Source organism: Pipra filicauda, unplaced genomic scaffold, assembly GCF_003945595.2.
Source record: "Pipra filicauda isolate LSUMZ 115617 unplaced genomic scaffold, ASM394559v2 scaffold111_size4109106_pilon, whole genome shotgun sequence".
Taxonomy (NCBI): Eukaryota; Metazoa; Chordata; class Aves; order Passeriformes; family Pipridae; genus Pipra; species Pipra filicauda.
The window spans coordinates 2,663,818-2,690,734 of NW_024103563.1; the positions used below are offsets into that span (position 1 = coordinate 2,663,818).

The 26,917-nt window shown below is 41.8% G+C and overlaps 1 protein-coding gene across 2 annotated transcripts in view; it reads right to left on the minus strand.

The window, feature by feature from the left end:
* The window catches only part of UNC5C (unc-5 netrin receptor C), a 258,552-nt gene that overhangs the window by 157,097 nt on the left and 74,538 nt on the right, over positions 1-26,917 (minus strand). The window lies entirely within an intron of this gene.

Here is a 26,917-nt window from a genome sequence, read left to right on the forward strand (position 1 = left end):
CAGTCTGCCCAACACAACACGGCCAGTCCCCTCACTGGTTCCCTAATAACAGCCAGCAAGAAACAAAAATAAGTTCATGACCCTGCTTAAGACAACAGACCTCACAGCCAGCTGCCAAGCTGAGGCACCAGGAGCCTGTAATCGAAACATGCCTTGTGAAGAGAGGCACACATGAAATATTAATTTCCTACATTGCCTGCACTAGCACAGTAATAAAAAGTTCATCCTCATGGCCTGCTCTGGCCCCTGTTAATGTTTGTATCACTGTACCTAAGGTCTGGGGGAGGCAGGGAGAGTAACAGACAGGAAAAAGCCTCCTTTGGAAATGACAGCCCTAATGGAGCTTATCTCTATCAACAGTAATTCAATCCAAAACATGAGGTGGAGGGTTGCAATACTCTGTTAAGAAAACATTCTCTAAAATAAAATCACTTCTAACTTCAATTAGGCCCCATCTTTTTTTTTCCTCCCCCTGCTTTCTCCCTTTTCTTCCTTTTAACCTTCTCTCCCACTTACCCTCATTTCTGAAGTCAAAGGGCTGGCAGCAAGGCCAGGATTTTTCCAGAGAAAGCTGCCATGTCAGCTGTGGATTTTGCAATGGAGATGTATCTGAACGTGTTAACTGATGCACAGCTTATGACATTTCAATTAGCCAAGACAAAGACCCAGTGTTCCTATGATAAAGCCCTAGTATCTCTCTTTCCCCAGGGTCTTAGGAGAGAATGCAATCTGGCTTCACTTTCTGCATGTTAATACAACAACTTCCTTAATTAGTTTTATAGCAAGGACAAGTGGTAGTTTTCCAAGTTTGAGGTTTTTCCCCAGTGTTGCACAAAGATGGAAATCATTAGGAGAAGTGTAGGCAGAAAGATGATTGAGGTGACTCAAGTCCTATGATTAGGCTGGACAGCTTTTAAGAAATTCAGATCTTTAAGTTTCTGCTGGCAAGAGGAGATGATCCCCTTGGTTGGGAGGCAGAAAAGCAAAGCCCTGTCTGCTCACTGCATATTTCCAAGGACCTAGAAGTACTGCAGGAAACTACAAAGAATTGTAATTTTTGTTTTTAAGATGCAAAAGGAGCTGCTGCTGAGCATCACAGATGAGACAGACTGCAGATACAGCATGAAACCCCATAAATTTTGAGTAACCAGGTTTTTGTGGTAGCAGCCAGTCAGAATTTATCTTTCTCCTTCAGTAACTTTTCTGGTTGGGATTTGTGTTGGCAAAGCTAAGAAGACCAACAAAAACCCCTAGATAAATATAGAAGCATTATTGATTTCTTGGAGGACAGGTTCCTTTTGGGATAAACTCACATAAAAAGAAACAAGCAATCTCAGCACATACCTTGAAGTGTTCAGCAAAGGGCACCCTCTGTGCCTGGCTGCTCTCATGAGATAAGGCATTTGCATACATGACAGCCAGGTACTTGTTACTACAAGAGGATTCATAATTGAGTTTCAGGGGATTATAAACTGTAATAACCTCGTAACTGAGAATTTCAGTGTAATCTGTATAAAACAAAAGCACATAATGTCAGAGGAATGGCCTTGTTTTCATTAAAAGACAGGAAGCATTGGAAGAAATATTGTTTGTTTGACACCATCCAGTTAAGGCACTCGGGGAAAATCTCTCATGTATTAGCAGGATTCAACAGCTAATGGTACTGTCACATCGCTTTTGCTGAGTGAGAGGCTCATGAAATCAACAGGCACGTATGTGGGAGCATGACGGGATAAGAAAATGAAAGAAAGAAGATGCCTGGCCTCCCTGAAGGGTGCTCTGGAGTGTTGCTCCTTCAAAGTGTCATCTTACCTCCTTCCTGGCAATCATCCCAAAGGAGGAGGACGTAGAGTGCACTCCCCCCTCTCCTTCTGACTTCCCGCTCAACTACCTTTTTCTTCCACCTGCACCAGACATAACGCTGCCAAGAGAAACAAACCAACTGAACCTTCTCACTTTGGTCATTTAGGAGAGTGAAAGATGGAAAAAGAAAAGCGAAATAAAAAAAAAAAGAATCCGCAGATTTCTAAGTTACAGTGTCAGGCTTCTGCCTACAGCACTGCAGGTGAGAAATCACAAAGAGCAGCTGGAGTCCAGCAGCTGGGTGTTTAACGGGACCCCAAAATGCTGCAAAACCTCTGAGCTCTCTGTGAAAGCCAGCCGTGCTCCAGGCCTCTCTTTTACCCCACAAATCCCATTCTGTTCCCAAACCCGAGGAACTACCCTCCCACTCCATGGCTATCCAAAAGCAACTGAGTTGCAAGCAAGGGCTGACCACCTCAGGTAGCTCAGGGATGCTCCTGTCCCAGTGGCAGCCACATTAAAAGTCCCTCCATTTACAAGACGGTTAGGAAATAGGGGGATAAAAGGACCATAATAATTGCCATTCAGATATTCCCTACGTCTGCTAGTTTTTCCACATTTTCTCCAGCAAAGGAAAATCAGGAACTTATTCTTCAAGATGAAAGTGAACTTTTAGAGGGCAGCTGCTCTAGTTATTAGTGGGACATGACAACCTGGCGTCTTCCCAACATCCATGTTTTCACCAAGAAATATAGCCCAAATGGCTCCATAAGAGAAAAATCATTAAATAAGTCTACTTAATTATACGCCCCACACAAATGTATAGATGTACATACACATATAAGGGCAGAAAATATTTGGAAACTTAATAGTAACTGACTTGCAAAGAAGAAAAAAAAATTAGTAGATTGAAAAAAGACCACTTTTGAACTGAGAACACTGAATGAAGTCATCATTCAGTCATGTCACTCATCCAGTTGCTCATGCAGCTCTTACATTTTCAGCTCTGCAGATTGGCAATGTAGAACCAAGGTCTGATCTCGAAACAAAGCTTTGCACCAGCATACAAGGAAAAAAGGTGCTCTGCAGCTTTTCACTGACGTTCCTGGGGACCTTGTGAGTTTTTTACTGCCGCAATATTTGTTATCTGCATTTATCTGTTCATATAGAAAACCTTTGGCACTATTAAGCACAACAGAGCCTAGGCCTGCAGCCTGTAAGCTTTACCTCAAATACTCCAAAACATATTCCTGTAGCCAGTCCACAGGATCACATCTGAAGAATTACAAATTCAAGGTCTGCATCCATACTCCTGCAGTTCCTCCTCAAGTTCTAAAACCACTTTACTAGTTATTTAAAACAACTTCATATTCCTCAGTGGGAAACAAGCTCAGCAAATGCAGGAACACAGAAGTCTTTTTTTTATTCACATTAAACTGTAGGGGTTTAAAAAAAATATATTTACACAAGACTTCATACAGCAGGATTTCAAAGGTTCTCTAAAGGCAAATAAACAGAGGGGCCCAGAGGAGACAGCAGCCACTGGCCTCTGAGCCTTGGCATAGACCTGTGAGCATCAGGAGGGCAGACAGCTTCTCTGCAAAGCTCTTTGTCAGCCCCTGAAGCTCATATACTCCCAGCAGAGGTCAAGCGGAAAAGCCCAGCAATTCTTCCCCCTGCCACAAGTCTGCTCCAGTATCTCTCTGCCATGAAGCCATCTCTTACGCAGCCAGTCTTCAGGCAACACATGGATCTTTAGCTCCAAACCAGCTCTCCCTTTCACCAGCTGCCCTATCAGTTCCTTGTAATGGCTTCTGAAAAAACAGCTAAAAGCTCTGATCCCCCTTGCTCTGTTTATTTAAGGCAGCCTCATTGAAGTGGCGGTAGCTGGGAGATGAGCAAGTTTTTCCCAGGAGATGGAGGCCCTGACAGTAACTGCCCAGCTGCCCTGGTTCGTGGATAGCTGCACCCTATCTGTTCCCCCAAACCTCGCTTTCAGGGTGCCCCAGGGACAACACATTCTATGGAGTAGCCCAGCCTTATCTTGCCCTGCATCCCCACACTGATGTTCAACTCCCCTTGAGCTGTTCTTTGCATTTTATTTGAGTCTGGCAAGAGCCTGATGATTTTCAGTGCTGCCCTCAGGAAGAGATTAAGTCTTTCCATGCCTTAAGCCTAACCTATATGAACACCTCCAGTTGTACTTTGTTATCAGACTCTCAGTGGTGTGCCCAGACTTCCAGACATCTTCAAATAAAGAGAAAACAAGACACACACACAGATGCCTACACGTGGAAGAGAAAAGAAACATTTTCAGGTACCAATGGGGAGCATAAAGCTGGAAGGAAAAGGAGGAAGGTAGTGTCCATCCTACTGGGATTGTGAGATGTACTTAAGAAATGTAAATAAATGCAGTTATTCCCCCTAAAAATTAGATTTGAGTGAAGACAGCTTAGGAATGGTAAAGACTCTTAAGGTTAGTTCTGCAATCTGTATTTGCACTTCTACAATTTTTTTTTCTCCCTTGGATTTAATTAGCTGCAGTGCACCCTAAAAAGAGTCTCAGAAATTCCTGACATACTCTGGACTCTTTCCAGCCATTAGAGGAGCCTGCATTCATCTGCCTTCATTATGAATAGATCTGAGTATGGTTGTGAATGTAAACAGCATTGTAACTGCACTGTGAGTCCATAGCTAGTCAAAAAGATAAAAGAAAATTCTCCCTTTTACAAACCGCTGGTTTATTCCAAAGAAACATGCACATTCCTTCTATTTAAAACACTCTAAGTTCAAGGGTTTTTTTTCCCAATATTAAGTATAAGTATATAAGGTTATGTTGTTTTATTCTGTAACATATTACATTTGGCCTTTTGCCCACAGGAGAACAGAATGGGCCATTTGTAATTAGAAAAGGCATCCTCTGTTTGACTGTATCTTATCTCTGCTCTCTCTTCTGTCTCCTGCCTGGAAAAACAGACATCACAGTGGTTGGTCAAAGCAACATTTTTTCCACTGGAACATGACCAAACCCATACTGAAATTGCAGAAGCCAAATAAATGTCTCTGATTTACAGATTAATAAAGGAACCAGGTCTCCTGACTAGAGAGGGTCAGCAAAAACAAGCATCAGAAAAGGGAAAATGTTTGCACAGAAAACGTATGGGGATCATAAATGACCAAAGGCTAGGAACCCACCACTATCTGACACTCTCAACTGAATGCCACAACTGTGTTGATTCTACCAAGAAGTAATGTATCAAAAGACCAAACAGGCTCTGCCTCTTTGCTTACAATCAATTTGATGTCAGCAGAAGCACTTTATAAACTAAGTTATAAAATTAGCCTAGAGGCTTTAGCAGGCTCTCAGTAAAACTGTCTTCATTTGTATAATCCAATCTGCCATTCACTGTGATACCTTGAGGACTATAAAATTCATAAAATAGAATTTCTTAGCCCAAATTGTAGCATAAAAGCTTTAATGGGGTTCATAGAGAAAGGACAACTGTGGAACCAAACACAAAATTCCAGTAGGCCCAATTAATACCTGACCTATCTGCAAATCACCAAGAGAAATGCAGCCCCAGTGCAACTCCATTGCAGAAGAAATAGAGGAGCCAGAAAAAAATATATGGAGCAAGTTTTCAGGCTGGATCAGCCTTTTCTGAGGAGAAGGTGCATTTTGATGGCAATATTAGGAGCTGTGGCAAAAAGCAGTTGAGTACATAGGTTCCAGCAGGAAGAAAACCAATGCTTATCCATCAGCTGTGAGGGTCCATAGGTTTAAAGCCCTAGAGACAGCAGAGGACCTCTTCAGAAGGACTTCCCACACAAATTATTCTCTCCAGGGAGATCTAGCAGAAGGCTAAGGCAGAAAATACAATAAAAGCCTTCCTATCTTCTTTATTTCTGTCCTGACTTTAATTTCATAACACAGCAACAGCAGTTCTGTTGTTTTGTCCATTGCAGCCAGGCAAGCACAGGTAATTAACTGCTTGGTTTAACTTGGTAAGTAAGTGCTAAACCACCTGGTTAATAAATAAAGGGCTTAATAAATCCTCAGAAGAAATTAAAATAATTCATAATAGGAATGCAAAGGCAGTCAAAAAGAGTTATGGTTACTAGTGTGAACACCACTGCTCTGCAGCGCTGGTCTCCCTGGCATCCTACCATGCCAAGTATTTCTCTCATTGTCTCCACACCACCACACAATCTCACCCCTGCCTTGTCCATTCCCTCCTCTATGGGAAGCGCTCCCACCATGTGTCAGATACTGCCATGACCCCCACAGAGCAGGTTCCAGGCTCCTGTGGGACAAGGCAGATACGCTGAGAGTGGCCCGCCCTGCCTCCTCACAGCTCTCCCTCAGGGGTGTCCCACTGTGACAACAAAGTTTAGACAGATTATTTAATCATCTGCATCCTGCATGAATGAGAAAAGCCTGCAGCATAAAATCCTGGCATTGGGTCTTTGTTGGGGTGCCCATTCCCAGGGCCTGGGGGCTGCCAGCACCAGGCTGTCCCACAGCATCCCGGCAGACTTGTCCCCTTGCTGGGCACCACAGGGATGAGTTTCCACAGTCCCTGGGCCACTCCAGCCATCACCATGCCTGACAGGGAAATGGCCATTTCCAGCTGCCAGGATCAGCAGGCAGCCAGCACTTGCCCGCAGGCATAGGTCTTTCACCAGTAGCAAAACGAATCGGTAAGTTTTCACAGAAAGAGGTTGTAAAGATCTGAATTTTGCAGGGCAGCAAAGTTTTCAGTTATTAAAACTGGCATCCCTGGAGCCTATGCAGCCTGTGGCTGGTAGCAGCCACCTTGATGCAAAGCAGCAATGCTCCCCGTGAGGGAAGCGTGCTCCCTGGCCTGCCCCTCAAACCCCAAACAGCTCTCCAAGCCTCCTCCAAGGGCGGTAGGGACTTTATCTGCCACTAACAGATAACAGAACACACCATTTAGCTGACTGTAGCCCTTGGAGACAATGTGGGGATTTGGACTCAAGCGGTCCCAGTCCTTGGATTCACACAGAGACCAACCACTTACTCAAGCAGGGCTGTGTCACCGTATGCCTTTTCTGCTCAGGAGGACAGTCCTGACACTCTTCTAGATAATCCCAAATACTGCCTGGACACAAGTGAAGCCTGACATGCTCCCACATCATATGATGCAGAGTGCATGCCAGCAAAGTGTAACAAATTATAAATGCCAATAATGGTTTATCAACAGACTTCTTCCTGCCGAAAAACCAAGCACAAAAAGTCATTGCTAAATGCAAGGGGGCATCTGCATTTTGGTCGCACTCTGTTACATAGAAAATTCAGATTCGTAAGCAAGCCTGATTGAAATAAGAGTTCCTAATAACTGAGGCTTAGGTTCAGAATCATTACTAGAAAAAAATGGAGTATATCAGGGACAATGAGCATTTTTTGCTATTTGCAACTTCACAGTTAAGAGGAATGGATTTACATGGATGGATGGCTAGATGGATGGATGGGTGGATAGACAGATACAGACAGACATGCATTATTTATTATCTTATTATGTTATAATATATACAACTACTTTTTAAACATGACGGTCATTGTTACAACCACAAGCTTGTTTAGATGGCTTTTAAATATGAAATAAACAGCCTTTCTTTTTTTTCCCAAATACATCTCACAGTTCACATCTGAACCAGAAGTGACATGGGAAAATGTCTTTTTGGGCAAACTCAGCTTTCTTTGAAGTGTCTGTAACTCTGAATCCAAATCCCTAGTCTTAATTGGTTAGACGCCTGATTTTTCTTTCTTCTAAGGATTATTTAAAAATTCAGTACAGAGACATCAGATCTGCAGTGCTGTCATTTTAAACTTAGGTTAGTGAGGCAACAGAACAAGAAAGCCATCTTGGGAGTTAACACAACTTTGGCTGAATGCTTTGTATTTGTCATTTACTTTTGTGATTCACATTAATAAATTAGACAGATGCAAGCGTCATATTTCTGAAAAGAATCTTGCTCATAACTGCAACAGCCTTATTGTATTTTACTAAGCAAACTGATTAAAACATAAAATTCCTGAGGCTAAAATTTTATATGTGAGCTTTTTCTTTTTCTGTACTAAAACTCATCTTTGTAGGTAATTTAGCAATCCTATATCTCAAAATCCATATTAGCTAAAAAAATGGATCTTTATTAAACATTTATTGATCTTCATTCTACATAAAAATAGAGAAATCCTTCCAACCATCATTAACTGGTAGGTTTGTGAGTCTCCGAGCTAGTAATACATTTTCTGACCATTTTCTCTTCGGTAAAGCTGCAAGTAAAAGAAGTTTACCAACAGAGATGAACTACACACAGTTTTACAAATCAGAGGGCCTGATCTTGTAAACATAACTGATGTAAACAGTCATGGTGATTAGAGTCAGAAGAATAAAATGAAAAACGAATATTCTCCTGTGCAAGGGCTTGAAAGATCAAACCGAAGGGGAAGAAATGGGTTGTTCAAGCGCACAGACCCATGGCCCAGAAGAGTCCTGCCTGCTCATGTCTTTCCCAGTCCCTGATTCTGGACAGGGAAGGGAGTGGGATGATCAGAGGAGCTCCTACAAGCAGGGCCAGCAGTTAAGTTCTGTGAAGTTATGCCACCAGCAAACTGCAGTGATGCAGAATGACGTATTCTGCATTTCTGCTCCTATGACAGTTGGTGGAGCCCAGATATCTCACGTGCCTGGTGTCCAGCACTCTGCATGGCCACTACCCACCCCATGTTTGTACAGTATTCCAGTATTTGAAGTCAGGCATTTGGATACTGCAGCAGATGAAAGACACCTGGCTCCCCAGAAATACCTCCAAAGAGGAGAGGCATCTATTTTTCACTTTAGCTTTGGTTGTACTCAGATAATTTACTCCTTCCAGATCTACTAGATACAAAGGAGTGTTTGAGTGCTTTTACCATTGTATAAAATTGACAACTGATCAAGAGCAAAAGCATGCTAAGGTGCCCATGAGAGCATCTGGGCACAAAACAGCATGGCCTCTTCAGCTTACACATGTACAGTCACCCTGGGTGACACATCCCCAAGGTCAGAGAGGGTTCCACACACAAAGCGCAAGGGCAGCTTATGCACCCAACACTGCACAGAAGAAGAGGACAGCATCACAAAACCAGAGCAGCATTACAGCCTGACAGAAACTTTGACACAAGAGTATTCTGAGCGGCACAGCAGAAGTTTCATTTCCAAAAGCATTCCTGAGAACGGCAGGTAATAGCTCCCAGCTACATCCACCATCAGCTTGCGAATGCCTGCGATTTAGGTGCTACCTGTCTTACCATCTTTGCCCGCCTCCTCCTCTGACAAGCCTGAGGTGATTCGGTCTGCAGAGCATCACACCTCACCTGAGCACACAATTTGTGTCAGTCCAGAAGCAAACTAAATTCTGACAATATTACTGCCTCCCATGGGCAGCTCCAAGAAGTTCCTGAAATTCAGCGCATCCCATCATTAGCTCAAACGTTGTTTCCATCAATGCTATTAACCCCGGTGACACAAGTCAGTTCCAGCCACAGCAAAGTCCACAGGGCTGGCTGGGAACAGATTGCAGGCAGCATTACTGCACATGAGCCTGAGAATGTGGGTGCTAAACTAGAGAGTGCCTGGCTGCACACACCCCTTTAACATTTCAACTTAGAACTGACCAACAGAAATTATCAAATAAGAAGCGGGGAAAGTTCTGTGCAGCTTACTAATCACCTTACCAATACTCATACCAACCCAAAGCTTCGCAGCTTGCCACCTCACCAACTCTAAAAAAAACCAAAAAAAAACCAATAAAGAAATCTTACTTCTTCAGATGTTCAGTTGCATAGCTCCGTTTTGCTATTAATGACTTTAAAAGGGCCCTACCTCAGGGCAATGTTTGGTCCTAAGGTCCAAAATCTGCAAAAAATTACATACCTGCTTAAATTTACGCAGCCTAGGTGAAATCCTAGCTGGCCACAGGATGCCAAGATCTTATCTTCCGAAGACTTTCTTTAATATCAATGGACTATTCAGCCAGTAAAGCAGACCATGCTCAGGATCAGCCCATAACATAGATTACACCTTTCCCTCCTTGTTGAAAGGAGGTAGAGAGGTATGTGCTCTCCAAAGCAGCTACAGGGAAACCTGTAATTGGAGCAGCTTTAATGTTTATAATAACAAAACATTGCATGCCCTTGTTATGGAGTAATATTTTATAATTAAGCTCTCACTGATGTTATGGGACCTTGAATGTTGTGGATAGTAACACTGATTATATTAGTGCCTGAAAGCACACTGTAAAGGAACTTATTTCCCCATTAGTGTTAAAAGTAGCAATCTGAATATAGGCACTTACACTCACTTGAAGCAGTGGGTATTTTTCACTACATATATATATGTGTGTGTGCGTGCATACATACACACACAGAACTTAGTCCTTACTTTTGACCACTGACAAAGTATATGATACACAGACATATATTATTGATTATATGATACACAGACAGCAGGGCTCTTCTGCACTAATTCAATTAAACCAACATTAAGTGGGATATTGCTTCTAGCTTGTCTGCAAAACTTTTATTTAGTAGTGGTTTTTTTCTAACCCTATAAGCTAAAAATCCTTTTTCAAACAACTTAAGGAAGAAACAAAGATTTCACTTGAGCTTATTAGCTATGATGCTGTCACTGTCAGCCAATATTGCAGATCATTTGGCAGTCAGAAACAGAGGAAAATCACTACTTTTAGAGGAAAGAGGTGAAGGAAACTGTGGAAAAGTTGTTGACTCCCCTGAAAGCAGGAAGGCCCTGCAGAGAGACCTCAGCAAATTAGAGGACTGGGCAAGTGCTGGATTCTGCACCTGGAATGGGGCAACCCTGGATGTTCATACAGACTGGGGAGCGAGATGCTGGAAAGCAGAAACATGATAAGGCCCCCGGGGGTCCTGGTCCAAGGCAAGTTGAATATGAGCCAGCAGTGCCTTGGCAGCCAGGAGGGCCAACCATGTCCTGGGAGGCATCAGGCAAAGCATCACCAGCCAGTTGAGGGAGGGGATTGTCTCGCTCTGCTCTGCACTGGTGCAGCCTCACCTTAAACAGGGTACCACAATACAAGGCAGATACAAAGCTTTTAGAAAGCATACAGAGAAGGGCTATGAAGATGGTGAAGGGCCTAGAGGAGAAGCCACACAAGGAGCAGATCAGGTCAGCCTGGAGGAGATTGAGGGGAGACCTCATTGCAGTCTTCAACATCTTCACAAAGGGAAGCAGAAGGACAAGCAGTGATCTCTTTTCTCTGTTGATCAGTGATAGGACTTGAGGAAATGGCATGAAGCTGTGGAGGTGTAGGTTAAATATTAGCAAAAGGTTCTTTATCCAGAGGGTGGTTGGGTACTGGAACAGGCTTCCCAGGGAAGTAGTCATGGTACCAAGCCTGACAGAGTTCAAGTACCATCTGGACAATACTCTCAAGGACATGGTGTAATTTTTGGGGTTGCCCTGTGCAGAGCCAGTAGTTGGATTCGATGATTCTTGTGGGTACCTTCCAAGTCATATGATTCTGTTTGGAAACAGGAGCATGAATTCAAATCTGACTGAAGCTTTAAATGGATTTCCTTGTTTTTTTTAGGTTTCAGTCAAACCACAGCTTAATTTCAGAATAACCAGCAAAATGCTGCATACACTAGAAGACACTGCTTTGGGACCTTATCTTGCATAATTTTACTGCAAAATATTCTCAAAAGTTTTCCCTACTTCAACTGAAAGCCAAGATGTACCTGTCTGAATGCAAACCTTCCAAATTTATAAAATGCAGATGAGAGATGAGCAGCATTTTGTTAGTACAAGAGTTAATGGTTCCAGTCATAAATCTTGTCTCATGGACTAAACCCAGAGGATCAAATGCAGATATTTATTACTTCATTTATTACTCCATCTGAGTTAATCACTTTCAGGAAATAGTTCATTCAGTGAAACTAGAATGCTTTTTTATAATCAGGTCATGGTTTCCTCAGACATACTTGTTATTTTTTATGACTATGTTTTATAACATTTATAGTGCCAAGTGGGTCTGCACATACAGCAAACCTATCAATGCCCCATAAACAATGTGGCTTGAAGTTTGGAGCCTCCCTCTACTTGCATGATTTGTTAGGTTGCATTCCTTCCTGCCTCCAAAATTTTCTAGTACCAGATTCAGCCATTTCCTTCACCTCCTTTTACTAAAATCAGTGAGTTGCCTCTGTTCCCACCACCTCCATTCTTTCCTGAAGCATAGGTATTGGCAGTCCACAGTTTAGCAATACTCCTAGGCCTGTGTAAGGCAGTTAGCAGACTAAGCAACATTATAAATCAGATCTGCAACCTAGGCCCTTCCCAGTTTTTGGCATGTTATATAATAAAAGGAATCTGCATCTTCTGGAAAAAAGCTGCCGCTGCCTCTGTCCACAGGTCCAGATCCCAGAGATGTCTGAATGCCAAACCCTCCCAAAATCTACCTTTCATGGAACCCCCAAACTCTACAGGGAAAAACAAAACTGTCAAGGCTTGTGGGTCTCCGAGTGCATTTCTTTTGCAGAGGGTAGAGTGAATAACAGGAAACCTTCCCCCATAGTAAAGGTGTAATTAGCATTTCTGTCCCCATTCATTTAGCAGTAGAGTTGAAGAAGGCGGATATGATCAACATAATGCTGCTTAGACACACTAATGCAGCAGCAATGATAAGATCTAATGCTGTAGGATGCCAAAAGAGAAGCAAACTGTACACCCAGAGGAACTCAGCTAAATTGTTTTGCTGGCTCAAAAGAAATAAAAACAGTGACATTTTCCTTATCGAGGACCAATAATTTAATGTGATTAATTCCTCAATTTAGCTGTAGTTTATTTTTGCATTAGAGATAACAGCAGGGCTGTGGGTAAAATCCAGCTCACTCATGCTCCTGACTATTAATAAAGTGTGCAGATCTTATTCACTCCCTGAAACCAAAACAAACCAAACTACAAAAAAAAACCCCAAACCAATAAAGGAGCTCTGCTGTATGGAAAATGCATTTAATGTATTTGCCCTCTTCTACTCAGAGACCACCTCTTCACCATTTTTTTTAGCACTGCAGGTAAATTAGATTTATCTTGCTAGGCAGTGCCACTTCTACCTCCAGTTTTAGAAAAGAAGTATCTTGGACATGTAAAGTTACAGAAACGCAGTTCAAAAAATATGAGAGGGTAACAGGCATAGCAAACACTCACTACCTAGATAGGTTTACATAGATTACCTAAAAAGACCCCAGAATGGTTTTTAATTTTTCGTACTGATAGCTTGCATTACTCAGAGCCCAGATAAGACAGTCAAAATGGAGCTCTCGTTCTGGGTATTGCGCACAGATGCAGCAAGGGAGAGTGCAAGAACTGGCTAGCAAGGATTAATGCAAGGCTTGCACACTTTGTTACTTTCTCATCTCCTTGCCTGGACATGTGGCTTTGCTCTCCTGGACTTCTAAACATGAAAGAGCATCTATGTCTAATGATTTTTATATACTTCCTATGTGCTTCTATTGTGCAGTATCTGTGGCCCCGCACTGGTGCATGTCATGTCTTTTCACGAAATCTCAGGAGGATCACACGCATGATACTGGCTCCACAAGTCACCTCTCTGAACCTAACCTTTATCGCCCGATCCCTGCACACAGCAGGTAATCAAAGATCTGTTCTACCTTCTGCAGGCTGCAGAATGCTCTAGTCTTTGACTTTCCAGGTAAAACTGCAAGCATTTACAGAAATTAGGTTACTACTGATCCCTAACAAAATAATCTGGGGATGCAAATTAAGAATAAAAGGAGGTGAATTTCAAAGCTCTAAGCAAAGACCACCTGGGTGCAGAAAAAACGCTCTTAAACTGCTGTCTCATCTCTGTATCATTATTCCCTGCCCCGTGGCATTCTTGGATGCTGGATCTCACCCTGCTTACTTTTATCCCAGACCGTGGCCCGTGTAAGTAGAGCTACGTAACACCCAACATCATGGAGCAGCTTCTCATCTCATATGTTTTGCTGCTCATCAGTAGTCTGCCCACTGATCTTGGGGAAACTGGGATAGTTCCACGCCTGCACAACACAGGTGAGTCTCCAGCATGTGTGTGGGCTGGGCAGGAGGGTGTTTGCTGCCATATAAAACACTCGTGACCATATTCTGTTTGGTCAAACACTACAGCATGAGATGGTCCACGAGTATGTTGGCCTGCGTGTGATCAGGGTAGCTATGGTTCCACTCCCCTGGCACTACTGCAAGGGGCTTCTGCATCAGGGAGATATTTATGAGCTAAGAGACAGAGTGAGAACCTCGGGAGTATTATACCATCCCATACTTGGATCTGCTGCATGAGTTGTGACCAAGGATGAGAATAAATACTGTAACACTCAGCACTTAAAACACACCATCAGATTAGGCCTGGGAAAATATCATGGGGATTAGGTTTTTCATACATTGCCAACTCAGCTCCAAGACTTTCTACCTCTATCATAGTATTTGTGTATAGTATTTTTCTTGCTCTTCTCCCACTTGCCTTATTTGTAAAGCGTTATCACATATTTACTAACACATATTTTCTTTCCCTTGCTTTCTGAGGTACCCTTTTGCACAGGCACAAAAGGGACAAAAAAGGCCTCCAGATGTGCACCAGGCTCAAAGCAAAATATCCTCCTGTGCCTCTTTTTTATCACCTTATTTATACAAGAATCCTTGTCAAGATCTGCAGGCAAATACAGGTAAATAACTATGGTTTAAACAGATGTACAGGGGAGGCAGAAGGGAATAAACACCTGCTACTACCCCGTGGAGGGCAGAGCAGCACTGCTTCTTTTACTAGTAGAAGTAGAGGGTACAAATTAAGTGCTCTGAGGATAATGTGCTCTTCAGGAAATACAAAAGCTTTGCTTTGTCTTGGATCCAAGAGTGCTGCATCAAATCAAGCTTAACTAAGGCTCTCTCAATCCACATAAAGCCTCAGGGGACCTCAGAAGCTCAAAACTGCAGTACGTCAAAAGGAAACTGCACAGAAATTACAACAGTGCCAGCCCCAAAATTCCAGCAGTGTTCCAGTGCCCTGCCAGGCAAAGCAGTGGGACCATGTCTGCTGCAGTTTAGTCTTTAACTACCCAAGAAATATTGGTTTAGTTTGTTTTTTCTTCCCTTCAGCACTGAAGGGACCAGTGCTGAAAAAAAGTTGATAATTTTCATCAGCAAAAATATGTAACATAGGAATTCATTTAACCCCACGCAGAACATATGATAAGAAGTCACAGAATATCTGATGAAGAATCAACAGTGGTAGTTGTGATGCCCCACCAGAGCTTTGTTTAAGTATTTTATATTTGGCCATCACCTAGAAAGAAAAGTAGCTAATCAACAAGAATGAATCCATTTTTGCAGAAAAGAAGCACATTTTTAAAGGTCTCTAAAATGGCAAAAAGAGTGAGCAACAGTAAAATACTGAGTTACTAGATTATCCTCTGAAGAAAACTCTTAAGAAAGTCAACAGGATCCTATTGTTCTGCTATCTGGTTTTAATCACCCCATACTTTAACAATAATTTTCTGTGTGCTCAGAGAAACTTGATAGTGTGGAACAAAAAAATTCAGTAAGAGGGAAGGGAATGGTAAACTCAGGACATTTGCCAGCTTACCTAAGCCTCCAGAGAACTTCTTAAAGGTAAGAAAAAACTTATACTGCATTTCACAGCTCTAAGGAGAACCACAGCTTTCTGGACCCCAGCACTTGACAGTTAGGAAACATACTGGTTCTCGCAGCAAAGGAAACCTTATTTGTACCCCCATGTGTCATGGTATCTCCTAGCCTTGCCTGCTCCAGATCAGGAGAGGTTTTCAAGACTCTCTTTGGCCCCTCTGACTGCTGAGGTCTCCAGACAGTGTTGGGCAGAGCATTCTCTCCAGGAAGGTGTCAGACGTCCTCCCTGACACACCAGGTCCCAGTGTAGGAAGGCCCTGGAGCACAAGTGTTCATTTCCAAAAATATGGCAGGACAGTTACAAGACTAAAGCCCAGGTATAGGAGCAAAGTAGCTGGGGTGGAAGGTTCATGGAACTCAGGTTCCTGCTTGATCCCTGATTATGTAAAAAACCACAACTTCCAGTAAAATTTGGACTGAGAAAATCTGAGAGAAAGAAAAGTGGGGCAAAAGCAGGAGGGATTAACTCTTCTTCCAGGTCCTTGAGGACACTGAAGTGTCAGAAGCTGATGGGCACAACTGACAGGTTGCTCCCTTGCAGGAGCTCCATGGGATTTGAAAGCAGTTTGAGGAGGGAAGGTGACAGTTTGGAAAGTGAAGCACTGAGTATGTCAGTCATGAAGACAAAAAATAAAAAAAATAACAGAAAAAGACAAAGCTGCTGCCTCATTCACAGTTTGCTGTGATTTTTTCGAGCTTTGGCAAAGGCAAGAGCCTGTAAAAAACAGAACATTGCAGTGAAATTTCCACAGATCTTTGTCCTTCTGCTGCAGATTTCTCCCTTGCCCTGTGAAAGGCATTTCAGGAAAACCAACCTGTTTACTAAATCAATTGTGCAGGATTCCCAGATATGTTTTCAACATCGTTTATTTTTAATTTCTTTCTAAATTTGTCCTTGATCACAATAAACCCATTTGAAACCAGATTTGAGAAGGAGATTATTTTAAATTCTAATTACAGCAGAAATTATTTGTACTAAATATTTCTACAGAATGGCTCAGGTCACCTATTAAGTTAACCCACATAGATGCTCCTTAATAAGGCATGCTCTTCATTATAGCCCTTGATCATCCCTAGAGATATAGAATACACCATCAAAGCTCTGTGACATCCTATACTGTGGAGTAAGACCTTTTTTTGCAGTAGGGCTGTGATTGTACAAAGGCAACATAAAATCAATACAGCTGACTAATGAAGGATCCCTTTGCTTATGTAGCCAGACCCTGAAGTTGCTAAAAGCCATCAGCCTAGTGCCTACATCAACTGCTCTGGGATCTGTTCTAGAGATGGGCAAAAATGCCGATGGGACACAAGCTAAAGGATTTCTCCTCAATTCAGTGTGGTCACCCAATTCTCTTTTGAATTGATACACAATACAACTTGAAGCAGCCTCCAGAGTCCCAGCCCTGTATGACCTGTGCAGGAACTGAGGGATATAACATGACACAGTCCAGGTTTGCCCCCTGGCATGAACATGACGGCGATTTTATATTTCCAAAGTAAAACAAAAAAGAATTACAAACATGACACGCTGATTGGAAATGTTTTACTAACTGCATCGCTCTGGCTTAAATCTTGAAGTCCCTGAGTTTCTTAGCAATTTGGAAGGATTAATTTTGCCTACTACATATTCTGGACTGTCCTAAGAACCGCCGTTAGCAAGTGGGTTTGGTTAATCTTTTGATTAATCTCTCTTCAACGGGGGGAATTGGTTTTGCCACTCAATTACTATACAGCAGGCTAAATTCTGTTCTCATCATTTGACTTATAAATCTCCCTGTTATTCTTCTTTTTTTTCCCCCCCTTGCTTTTCTAAAAACATGCTATCAATAAATAATAGAGAAGAAAACTAATTTGTACTCAAATTCTTAGTATAAAAAACCCATGCAGATGACAGCATATAGGTCACCAGCTGTAGCGCAGCATAATACAAAATCTGCAGGAAATCTGCTAGACAATTTCAGCAATGAGGAATACATGATAGCATAAACAATTTGACACAATGATCACAAAATGAACCTGCCCTCCCATTGCCCTCCTATTCTCCTACTGTTGTTTCAGATTTGCCTCTTTATCACAAGAGAATATACCTCCTGGTTTTACTAGATGGTGTCTCAGGGAATGCTCTGTGTGACAGACAGCAGACAGAAAAGCAAGACATAAGTGTGACTCAAGGCACATAACAAGCCTTATCTTGTAAAATCTCATGCAATTAGCACCGAGGATGCAACACTCTCGTTTTACTTGATATATAAGAGTTAATGTTTTATTCACTCTAAACACACTTACCCGCTCTTACCCAAAAGCTTTCTGTCTAAATTCAGATGTAATTTCCAAGATTTTCAGTTAAATACTCAAAGCACAGAAGAAACACAACAATATCACCCATCCCAGAATTGTTGCACAGCAGTAGGGACACGAGGGAAATTCTGAACAATGACACCAGGACAAATCCCTCTGAGGCACAAGGATCCTCTTAAAGAATGACACATAGCCAACTGAACTTCTATTTTTAAGGTCAAGCTTGAAAAATCATGAAACCCTTTGAGCCAGTATCAGTGGTGTTACCCGAGCAAAAATCCTCCTGTAACCAACCAGAGAGTCAGCCCAAATGATCTGTCTTGAAAATAAAGTTATAAATGAAGCTTGTCTAAATTTGAGCTGATGGCCCTAGGGAAGGTAGATATTTCAAACCAGATGCTTAGACCATTAGGCCATCTGCTTTAGAAATGTATGAAAAGCCAACTGCTACAATGAAATTATTTCTCTCTCTCATTTTCTCCTTAAATCAATAGATCTCTTTACACAATGTAAATCGAGGATAATTGAGTATTTTACTTTTTCAGATCCTTCTTCACCTGTAAATCCTAAGGATATCTTCCCTCAGTGGACAGTGAGCAGAACAGGAGTAGTAATTGATTCCCATCAGGCAAATTATAAAAGCAGATTAATATGTATTAAGGAGTATTCACTTTTAAAAATGCATGATTTATTTGTGGAAAATCATGTCAAAACATTTTCAAAATCGTTTGTTATGAGAATGAATTTCATATGTAACATTGCTTTCTTTCCTTCATCAAATGAGAACAGTCTGTACCTTGACCTTGAATTTGGGGATACATGATACTCAGAAGTATTTGCAAAATAACCTGGAAGTACTAGCTATTTAAATTATACAGGAATGCTTCTTTCTTTGTTAATTCACTGACTGAGGTAGTTCCAGAAAAAAAAAGAACAATAAAAATTAAGGAATAACTTTTATATATAGCAAGTAGAAAGAAACACACTGGCAGTGCCAAAATTCGTAAGCTGTGGGTACTTTGGGTACCCATTAGTCCCCTAGGTCATTCCAATCTTAGTAACTTTGGTATTTTGTTGCTAGGTCTCACAGTGCACAGAGGCACCCATCACCTTATCAGAGCTTTTGTTTTACTTCTCTCTCTATTCCCTCTCTCTCAAACATTAGGCAATTAACCTAATGTCAAACAGCAAAATTTAAAAATAAATAAATTAATTAAATGGCTTCATAATCAATCAGAAACTTCTAACTTGTAAAGGTGCCTAGTTTGGTCCTTTTACATTTTGTGCAGCTGTAATAAAGACCTAACCAAAAAAAGGTCTTTTCATTTCTTGCTCTGAAAGCAACTGGAAAAAGGGGAAAATACCAACCAGATAGCGAAGTATGAATAGCCCTATTTACACTTGATGTGACTAATAAGTACGTGGAATTGAAATAAGATGCCTCAGACATTCCATGGTGTGCGAGAGGAGGTAGAGTTTTATTGTATCAAAAATCTGCACTTTATTTCCTCTTGCCACAGCATCCTGTTGCCATTAAACTAACCACTGCTCTCCCTGCCTCGGTAACCGCATGTGGGTGACAAGGAAAGCCATGGATATTACTAAGTTGTGAAGCATCAAGGACAACATCAGCCAGCAGAAAATCCTGAAATACAAAGAGCTCAGTCTAACCATTTTCCACCTTTCTGAAGCAAGAAAGAGATACAGTCCCATCATAACAGCCTGCCTGTTCATACAGCATTGGGAAACAGCTTCCAGCCAGGACCCAGGATTTAACAGGACTCCAGAAATGAATGTGCCTTTATGCCAAGCTCCTCGTGTATGGAGCAACATAGCAGCATCCTCAAAAAGGTCAGGCTGCTGAAATGGTTGAATATGACTCCTCATTATTTCAAGCATTGGTACCTTGAGCTAACAGAATCCATGCGCATTAGATCACATCTAAACTCAACTTTTTACAATTGTTCATAAGGATACTTTATAATTTGAGTTTCGTTTTTACCCCAACCTGAAAAATATTTATCATGGTAGTCAAGAAATGACTCACTACATTTTAAAACCCTAAAACAGTAGGGTTGAAAAACATATGGAAACATTAAAAAAAAGTTACCTCCTTCCCCAAATCTGTATTTTGCAAAAGACAAAATATCTGCATAGTTTCATTTCCAGCAGAACTAACTACAAATCCAAACCCCAGATCCAAAAGCCTGAAGTTTTAGGAGCTCAAACCACATTTTAACATTGCAGTTCATTATTCGCTCACATTACTCATCTAATATGGAGAAAAGTCTTACTCATTTTTTTCCTCCTCCCCTTGCCAACTCTTTCCAACATCCTTAAAAAGGACTTAAGACTCCAGCTGCCCAGTTTCACTTTGACTCTCATACCATTCTTCTCTGCTCACCTTGCTCAGGCTATTGGAGCATCTTCTTTCATATTTTTATGACTTCCCATAGTGTCCTGCAAATACGCTGCTCCTTCTGACCATCTGCACAAGGGCTTTCTTCGTTAGTAAAACTCATTGCCTATTTGCAGTAGACTTGGCATAAAATTGGGGGCAGGCATGGTGATTAAGTAATGAAATCTGAATTTGTGTAGTTTTCTTCTCTTTCAGATAAAATGTTGTTGGGATTAGAGGAAACATTTGCTTCTCGCTCTTAGGATTTTGTATGTTAAGTCAATTAAATCTTAGTAGGGTGATTCTCTGGTTCTTTATTTAAAACTGAACAAGCAAAAAGACAGAATACAAATAGTGTGGAAAGGTTGGACTTTGTATTTCATGTGCACCCATACAGCACTCAGGGTTGCTTATTTCAATAGTAATAATTATTAATTAAAAAAACCTCCATGAATTTGACAACAGTCAAATGGGAACTGCTGAAGAGAAGTTGTTTATTACCCTGGCAATTTCCCCACTCCTCAAAGTGGCACATCTATCTCTTGCATCCCAGTTTCAACCAGCTACAGTTAATGGTGTTCCCTGCATCCCAGCATGTCTCTGCAGAGAAGAGAAGCAGGGAGAGTGTGGGGGTGGGTGGCACTTTCCTGTTGTGTTAAATTAGTTCATCATGCTATACAGACATGATTAGCTATGATGCCTCAGCCTTGTTTACAATGAAGTTCTTTCAAGGCTTTATTTTACCAATTTGTAAAGTGGTGAGTAATATTGACTTTTCCTAAGCATTTCCATTGTCGTAATGGCATCGTAGTTGAGCAATCTCCAAATTAGTAAGAGTTATGTCACAACAACTCTACTGAGAAAGTGATTACTTCCCATTAAAAATGAAGAATTAAGTCACGGAGAAATCGTGCATCTCGATGAACAGAAATTGTCTCTGCAGATCCATGGCTAGCACCTAGGCTTCCTAAATCCAAGCCTACCCTATTATCTACACAACTCATAGCTTATTACAGTAATTGCAACTACAAAATGGTGGTTCCCATTAATATTTAAACATTTCTAGTTATGAGTAGGACAGTCCAGAAACAATGCACAGTGCAGAGTAAGGCACCCATGCTATGGAGCTGAATGTGACTATGTTTAGGGGCTATTACAATACAGACCAACTGGAGGCATTAAACTGCACCAGTGTCTTGCAACACAGGACCCATGAGTCTGCTTGCTGCAAGACTCACTTGTGAGGGAAGTGATACAATTGGTATGAACACTTTGCTGAATATCTCATTCAAAAATGCAGAGCACTCAAGGAAAGCCAGAATCCCATTTGTATGTGTGGAAATACCCTTCAGCAGTGTACTCTTACTCCCAGTCTTAGCATTTGCACAGAAGAGACTAAGCAGAAGAGAGCTCTCAAGAAATTTCTGGGTCAATAGGAATCATGGCAGCAGCCAGTCCTAAGTGTTTTAACTGATGTAAGAACACAAGAAATTAATAAAGCCAAGCTGCAAGAACCAATTTCATCTAATATCGCTTGTAATCACTACCAAGAAGATGCAGAAAGTCTGCAGACAGAGTTTGGTGAAAGGCCAGGAAGTTAATTTGCAATTTGCATAAGTCATTTAGAAGAAGAAACTATTTAAAATTATGTATCCATGACACATTACACATGAATAGATGAACAGTAATCTTGAATAATAGTTCAGTGTGTATGTGCAGAGGAGGGGGAAGGGAGTTGCCTTGATAAAAGAGCATAATTTGCAAGCATTAGAGCAGGAGGATGAAACTACCCAGGTCACAGATTACAAGATGTGAAGGAAAGCATTTTAAGATGCTGCTTCATGGCAGTCTTTTTGTTTCATCCCTAACTTAAAGAGAGAAAGGAGCAAGTAGTCTTGCATGTATATCCTTCAACATTTCACTGCAGCAGTGATCCTGATGGTGCCCTACTACTACCCAGGACAACTCATCTTTCTTCATACTATTTTACGCCATTGTCTTTTAAAATATCTCTACCGAAGCACAGTGTTTCCACCATGAGCATGTGTAAAAGGAGAGACAATGTGCCCAATGGTTGAACGTGATGGGAGGGCAGGGGCGAGGGGAGGGTGGGGGAAGACACACACACTTCATTTTCCCTGAAGAGCAGTGTGAGATTTCCAATCCTCAGCTTTAACACATAAAATATTAAGAGCCAATTTTCAGCTGCACCTCTGTCACTTCCATTATCATTCTACACGTCCGGAGGTGATAATGGACTCAGTAAATTGCAGCCTCGTTCCATCCCAGACCACAAGGGCTTTCACCTGGGGACAAGTCTGCACAAGGGGTGGCCCAGATATATGCTAATGGCATTCAACAGCAAGGCACTAGGGAAGACAACAGGATGTGTTCAAAAAACCAAGGTACCATATGACAAAGGCAGGAAAACAAATGCCCAGGAACAAAGCAAAAAACAAAAAGGAGAGTGCTTCTTCCCCAAAGTTATGCACATATTGCTATCCTCACAGACTTTGGCTGCAAATACGCTGGGCAGTCAAACTTCTTTTCATTCAGATACATCCTATCTGAGCTGCTCACTGCTTTGGTTCAGCCACAGTGCCAAACAATACTGAGAGCAATGATTTGTTAATTACGTTGTGACAGCAATATGGACTGTGGCATGCTCAATGACAGAGCTGCAACTGGTATGCAGCATGTCCACTGAGTTCACAGGCACATTTCAGAGCTGGGCAAACAAAAGGTACTTACAATAAAATACTGCTGCTGCCAGCTGCAGCCTTTGTATTCTCTCAGCTCTGCTTGAGAGCCTGGGACATCACACTTCTGGTGACAGACACTGAATTCCACAGGAAATCATCCAAAAAGTTTGTGATTTTTAAATAATGACAGTATAAAACAGTGTCCATGGATCATAAGCATAAAAGGTATCCCTTTCTTTTCCCATGGATGCAATGAACCCAAATCTCAAATCCAGGAGGTAGATGGAAAGTGTCCAGTGGGTATTAATGAAATTGGGATCATGCCCAACACACTGCATAGCTCTCCTCTATTAACAAGCAGCCTTCGAGGAGTAAACTGCAAAAACTGAGAGCCACACCACAAGGATGTTGGTCAGTACTTGGAAACCCCAAGTGCTTACCTCTATCACGGCTGAACAACCTGGTGTGCTCGGGTCATGGGGACAGCATCCCTCCCGCTCAGGTGCCAGGAGCATTGCATTTTATGGGCCTCAGTTATGACATCTGTTAAAGCCTCCATCCTGCCACACTGCTAAAGAAAGTGAAGTGCACTTTGCTGTACTTCAGTAGTTATCGCTTAACTATGTTTTTCCCCCAGCAAAATATTCTTCATGTATAACAGGAATGCAAGACTACATGGAACATAGCTGGCACACAAACACGCTGTTTGGTTCTCCACCCCCCCAAAAGCACAACCAAGGTTTACAGCTTAGACGACCAACACAAGGGGAAAAAATATGGACTGCTAAATTCCAAGAGTCCAAGAAGTCACATCTGACATGAACTTAATTAGCACCACAGCTAATTAATGTCGCATAGTAGATATGTTGCCCAGAGCTCTACACGGCCCACTACAGCAGCAAAGCATTATAATTTACTTACTTCCCAACTATCCCACTTAGGCATTGCATCCTGTTACAGCACTTACCAGTGTATCAGCGCTTAACAATCGTTATACATTTTTGTCTCTGCGAAGCTATGCATCAATTTTACCTGCCCTTGTACAGCACGTGCTTACAGGTATATCATGCATACGATGATATTATTTCAGGAAGTCAAACAGCAACACTTGATCCAAGTTGTAAGGTGGCCGCAATTAGCTCTCATATGAATTACAATTTCGAAAGTTCATGAGGTTGGATTACTCCAGCTGCATTTCAACAAGTACTAATTTTGCATGTGCCAGTCTCCTCACAAAAATTTCATTTCTATGAATTTTTAATGATGCAAAGTAATTTTTTCAAGGTCACTGAGAGACCGAGCAGACATTAAATTTGCGCACAGTTTCTTGGCAGCTTTGCTAGAAAGCGAGCAAAGATGGTGTGTGCTGGCAGTTGGGGGAGGGAAGAATGATGGGGTAAAAGAGCAGAAAGAAAGTTTAAGAAAAATCAGGCAACAAACTTGACAGAGAACTAACTTTGAGAATAAATTCATGGGGTTTATTCAACTCCTCAAAGGTGAAAAGAGTGAAACTTGTGCCTTGGGAACATAGGTAATCATTTAAATTCCCTCTTAGAATTTTATTTTGTTTGAATAAAAATGAGAAGGGGTAATCATTAGTCATTAAATTTTATTTTGCATTTTTTTAAAGTCCATTTATCTCATAGCAGATTTTCCAGTAACCTAAATGTGGCAGTATTGAAATAGCTGCTTTACCTCATTAACCAGTTCTGTAAAAAAGCTGGCATGACACTGATGTAAATTAACAATTCAAATGGTTCTGGCAGCCATGAGAGTGCCCGCTTCCAAATATTTCACCTCCTAACACCACCAAAGTCTTACCGCTACGGGAGCTTAGTGCCTGACAGCCGTGTAGCACTACCACCTTCTAAGCTGTTTGGGACACACAGCTCAGAGTGTTTTTTTAATATTCATCAAATATTTCATTTTCTAGACTTCAGGCTACAGTTGTTTAATGAAGCAAGCAATTCCCAGAAAGAGAGGGTAGATCCCCTACCTCACTACTGCAGCATATGCTGGGGTAGCCCACGCTACAACATACACATAAACAATAAATGTAGGAACATCACATGTGGAGCTTGGTTCCAGTGAGGTAATGCAGCCCAGCCTAAGCTCCCAATTCACCTCAACAGTCACCCATGTCCCCAAGCCTCTGCAGTATTGGGCTGGGCAGTGGCTGCTGGCATTGTGCGAGAGTGCATGTTTTTTCCTCAGATGTGCTTTCTAACAGTGGCTTTGCATTGCCTGAACAACCCACACTGCCCGTTAAATTCAATCAGATGGACAGTTTTCACTATCAAAGAAAGGCTATTGCAATAACTGCCGTCCTCATCACCCCTGTCACTCCTCATTTGGATGAGCAGAGGAGACGCCCAGCCGATGGCAGCGACGCAGGGAGCAGGCGAGCTCGAGAAAAACCGCCTGGAGGAATCTTTGGCCTGCGCACACATTTCCGATTCACCTGCATTTAATGCCATTAATATTTCAGCACCTGCAGTGCCAGGGTCAAACTGAAATTTTGCACTCTCTGTTTCACTTGGAAATGTCAGTCTCAGACCTTCTGCTGAATTTTTTTTTCCCTTTAAACACTGGTGAATGAAGAATAAAAACAAAAAGAGCGAGCAGCAAAAAAGTTTACAGAAAGGTCAGATACACATTTCCACAGCCTGTAATTTAAATATTGCTTTGTACAGAACTTGACCTTGCCATCTGTCTAAGGCAGGTAACATTTCCATTCAATACAAAGGGAGCTGTCAGCCCACCATCACTGCTAGATTCTCTCTTCTCCAGCAAAATCCACAACAGCACAGAGTGTAAGCACACAAACCGCTCTGTACCCAGTGCGTAAACCCACCACCTAAGAGGAACCTCCCCATCCTCTGCATTCTTGCTACAGGTCTGAGACCAGCAGGACCACATCTCTGGTGCAGCACTGATCCTGAGAAGCACTAGAGACGGGAGGTCCTGGACATCTCCTGAGGTGCAGGGACAGTGTAATCTGAGAGCAACATGAAGAGCAGAAGCCAGAACACCTCACCTCTACCTTCGTGATCCTGAGCAGTCACACAAGAGCATCTGCAGACCATCTATGGGATCATTGCAAAGCATGCAAACACTCCATAGAGAACACTGTAGAAACAGCTGAACTGTGGGCCTGATCCTGAAATCTGAATGTTATCTTTCATACAGACAACACATCACATGTCACCATTCAAGTCACTGTACGCTGTAACTGCCCTTGCCCAGTGCAGAACCAAGGCCCTTCTTCATATAAGGAGCTCTAAGGTGAGAAAACAATTCACCTCTGCTGCATGGCAGCAGATACACTGAAGAAAGTTGTCAACAAATATGTGAGTTCACATATGTTCATTCACACAACCAGAGCGTATATGCTTAAGAATATAGAAACTGATTACCATATACATATATATATAGTGTAGCTTCGCTTTGCATTTATTGTAGAGAGGTAAGTTTGAAATCTTCAGATTTCCCTAGAGATTTATCACATAAAAGTCATTCACCTGTGAAACTTGATCCCTTTCTGTCAATGTTAATGCTATTTATCTAGGTGGGAAAAAACTCCTAAATGCAATATCTTATTTTTTTCTTAAAGACCCAAAACTTAAGCAAAAAAAATAAATCTAAAAGGAGCCTCTCAGGTTCCTGACACCTTTGACACACTATGAAGATACAATCAATAGAGAAAATCAAACCCAGCAACATGATTTTCACAGTGTTGTGGATTAACCCCAGCTGGCAACAAAGCCCCACACAGCCGCTCACTCAGTCCCTCCCTAGTGGGTACCTACCCTGGGAAGGATAAAAGTGAGAAAACTCCTGGGTTGAGATAAAGACAGTTTAACGGGTAAAGTGAAAGCTGCACATGCAAGCAAAGCAAAGCAAGGAATTCATTCACCACTTCCCATCAGCTACTAGCTACTGCGAAGAAAATTAACTCCACCCCAGCCAAA